We start from the raw sequence: 4232 nt of genomic DNA, 5'->3' as shown, positions 1-4232 counted from the left end.
TCTGTGTTTATCTTTTTCTTCTTTTTATTTCCCTGCCTGTGCCCTGCAAGGTGGAGTTTAACAAAACTTTGTCCTTTATGTCAAAGGATGCTTTCGGTGCCCTCACTTGTTGGAGGTTACATACCTTGGTGTTGCAGTTTCTCTGATCTCTCTCATGACTGCATTGCCCCCAGTTGGCGTTTATTTCTGATTTCTATCAGAAAACCGAAGTGCCTTCGATGATACTTTAAAGCTGAAATGCAAGTAGTCAAGCATGAACTTTGTTATTACTGTCAAGGACAAAGAGTGGGAGAAAAGATCAAATAGTTCAGTGGGGTTTAGGGAGTTGTGGGCAGTGAATTGGTGAATATTGCCGTGTTGATTAAACAAGCTCCAGCAGTGCGGCGTTCCCGAGGAGCTGTGAGGAGTCCTGGGATCCTCCCGAGGGCAGCCCTCGAGGGACCACCGGCCCGGCCGGGAGCGGCCGCCAGGGGCCGCTGGCGCCGAGCTCACGGGGCCGCGCTGAGCCCGGGACCAGCGGGAGCGGGAAACGGCCCCGTCAGCCCGAACCGGCGGGATCGAGAGAGCCTGCACGGAACGGCCCCGTCAGCCCGAACTGGCGGGTGCGGTGTTCCCGGGTGGAACGGCCCCATCAGCCCGGCAGCGGCGGGGAGTGGGTTCTGCTGCACCGCTGAGGGAGGCGCCCCTGCTCTAAGGCGCTGCCCGCCCGCCCTCACGGCCCGAAGCGGCCAGCGCAGGTGAGGGACGGAGCGGATCACCGCCTGCTTATATAAAACAGGCCTTCCACAGTGGTTTGCGGACAGGAATTTTCTTAGGGAAGAGCACTCAAGTCCTAGTATCCAGCTCTGTTGTGGCCCCATCCGGGTGGGTGGTCGGTGTTCTCTGAGGGAGCCACGGTGCCACCAGATAAGAGTCATGATGTCCCCCTACCACTGGCCAAGCCCTCCTGAATCCGTGAGGATTAGAGTTACCGTGAGGGGAAATTATTTTTCTCATGAAGTATATGATGAAGAATGTCCAAAAGTTAGCTACTGCAGTTAAGTGCTGGGAAGAAGGTGCAGCACTCCAGTCCACTTACTCTCAACAGTGATTTGTTTTCTTTCCTCTGGTGCTGTCAGTTTTCTAACAACTTCTTTCATTTTATTTTTCACAACCAGACTCCATTTCTTGCTGCTCAGTCTGATGCGTGAATTGCCTGACCACAGTGTCAAGTCACTGAGAGGAAAAAGACCTTGATTCATCTTATTTGGAGACACATCCTTCACCCCTCAGCTTTGACCTCTTGTCTGAAAGCTTGTCAGTTCAAGATTCATAGTAAGCATTAATAGTTACCATTGATTTTATGCTGGAAATTAACCTTGACTGACTAATTAGTCTCCATTTCAAACAATTCTTTTGTTTAGGAATGACCCTGTGCTGTGATCCCAGCAGGTGGCAGGTAAAAACAAGCAGACACATCTTAAAATACCGCAAGGTTGACCTGATATGAGAGCTCCCTTTTAAGACAACTGCCCCAAAAAGGGTTAATTGCAGATTTAAGTATTTCCCCAACTATAACCAAAAAGACAACTTGAACCAGCTGCAACCAATAACAGCTACTGTGGCAGAAGAGAGCAGTAGATGGAAGGACTAGAGTGCTTTTTCATTGCTGGACTTGGAAAGTTCTAAGTACAACATGTAACAGGGAGGGTCAGGAGGATGGTCTTTCAACACAAGTTAGAAATCACAGGAGAGGTTGGACTTTATTTTTTCCCACTATTCCTTCTCTTCAGGAGGGAGAGTACCCATGAGTCAGGGGGAAGCCAAAAGGCAGCACATATAGTCAAATTCATACTGATTCTGTGAGGTAAACTTGCGTTGTTCCGGCACAGGGAGTATCGCTGATGCTGGAAGAGTCCTTTGCCACTGTTACGTTTTGGACTTGAGTTTAAACCCCAGTCTCAAACCATCTGTGGTCCTTAGAGGTTTTTTTGCCATTTTCATGAGTCTGAAGGGGTTAATCTGACAGGTCTGATCCAGTCCCAGCTGTGTATGTGCTATCTAATTTCCTCCTAAGGTTGTGTTTGTGTGCAGCATTTTTGGGTTTTGATCCAAAATGCTGCATTTTCCTTCAGAAGTTGCCTCCCAAGTCTGGCCAGCTGGCTGAGCTCTGGTATGGAAATCAAGCTGGGTAGGTTGCTCCACATAGTTCCAATTGTAAGAGTTGGGAAGTTTTGTAAAAGCCCTTTGGGGCTACTTTGGGTGGAGAAAGGACCCATGAACAAACTGTTTAGATTTGTTCCAGAGGGCTTAGCTAACAGATGTTGGCTGGGTCCCTACTTTGAGGTGGGTTTATTGCATATTCATGAGCTGACCTTTTGAGCCACTTCCAATTCAGGGAGGGCGTACATCTACATTTTGTTTGCAGGATTTGGACTATAAAAGTTGGGGTTTATTATCTCAAGTCCTTTCTGTCTTCTGAAGCCCTTCCATGTTCAGTCTGCACCTGCTCTGGGGTGGCTTACAACCTCCCAGTTTATTTAGGCAATTACTGTCTTCCAAGGTAGAGTCACCGGGGTATGCCAGGGAGAAATGACATTCTAAATTGAGAGACTCTCACACGCTTGCAAGATGATAATTTGTCTGTAACAAAACTCCTCATTAGAATACTGTTAATTTCCTTTCTGTGACAATTATAGCACAGCACTAGCTCCTATATGCAATTGCAGAGATATTTCCCTGAAAAAAAAAACCACTAGTGAAAAACAGTCCTTAGAGGAGAAAAATGAACTTGTAATTTTGCAGCAATTTCCCACTTTAGGGGGAGTTTGGTGTTGAGGTAAGGAGTTTTGGGGGTTCTCCCTGTTGCTGATTGCATTCATGTTAGACTTCACATTTGGCATTTTCCCACTAGCATCTGGAATCAGAGATGATACAGTCCCCAACTGAGTGGAACCTGTTACCCCTGAAATTCAGCTCATTTATTCTCTCTTTACTTTAAAAACTTGCTTCCCTCTTCCCTACAGACATCTTTAAATGACTGCTGTTTCTTTCGGTTGGCATAGCATATTTTTGCTTATCCATCTGTTTTGAAGTTTTGATGAGGTTTAGTTTTTCAATCAAAAAGAGATTGTTTGTATAATCGTTGTTTAGTGCCTGGAATATTTTGGCAGGAGTGGTGTTAGTATGAGTGAAGTGGGTTAGTGCTTCTCAGAAGTTCTGGATTTGGTATCCTGTTCTTATGCTTCAGGAGAGCAGGCTGGACAAGCTCTAGACCAGTGAGAAATGGCTCAAGGAATTACCTTTAAATGTGCAGAAGATCTGCTCTGTTTCACCGATGTCATTAAGGGGACAGAAGCCCTCCTCTTCATCAGTGGCACTGAAGACCTCAGAAGAGCTTTTATTTTGTTGTCATTTTCCTACTTGAATCCTGAGATAGAAAAGTTCTGTTCAGGTTCAAGGGTCCTGGTTTTACTTCTCTGCTATATGCTCTGCTACTGCAGGATGGAAGATCCTGCTCCTTTTCCAGAGGTATTCTAGCTGGATTTGTTATAATATTTGTTGTTGTGGTTGGTTTTTAAACAAATTGTAGAGAAAAGAGGGACTTCCAGCTTGGTTCTGTACTCGTGCCTGAGGTGTCTCTGATCTGGTACTGGAGCTTTTCATCAAGAAAACCTGGCCTGTGGTGCTGGACTCTGCTCTGCCTCTGTGTTCTGTCTGGCTTTTAACAGAAAGCAGAGGCACTGGCACCATGTGGATCAGCCTGGCTCTGCTTGCCCTTCCCCCTTGCCAACCTGCTATTTCTGTACTAGATTGGAGGAAGCTAAAACTGCTGGATTTTTGCCGGCAGTCAAGGCATTCCTCAAGTTCCTAATCCAGGCTCCAGATGGTTAAGTTGCCCATCCTGACATATAGGAACAATTATGGCAAAAGACGTAAAACCGCACACCAGCCCCTCACGGTGAGACTCCGGGACGCAGAAGTCGTCTGCAGAGAGCCCCGATGAACCGGCACTTCTGGTCACCTGTCCGCGGGCAGGAGGGCAGGGCTGGAACCGGCCGGGCCCCGCCGCAGGGGCTGCCCGGTGCCGGCCATGGCCGAGCCTCCGAGGGTCGCCCCTTGGGAGGAGGTGCCGGCCGTGGGCAAGGGCCACCCGGCGCTGCTCCCCCCGCCGCCGCCCAGCCCGCATCCTCGGACGTGCCGCAGCTCCGGGTTCTGCCTCCGAGAGCCCCCGGGGCTCCCCCGCGCCGGGA

This window comes from Corvus hawaiiensis, chromosome 19 (genome assembly GCF_020740725.1).
Source record: "Corvus hawaiiensis isolate bCorHaw1 chromosome 19, bCorHaw1.pri.cur, whole genome shotgun sequence".
Taxonomy (NCBI): Eukaryota; Metazoa; Chordata; class Aves; order Passeriformes; family Corvidae; genus Corvus; species Corvus hawaiiensis.
The sequence above is the reverse complement of the archived record's forward strand: the minus strand, read 5'-3'. Positions refer to the sequence as shown.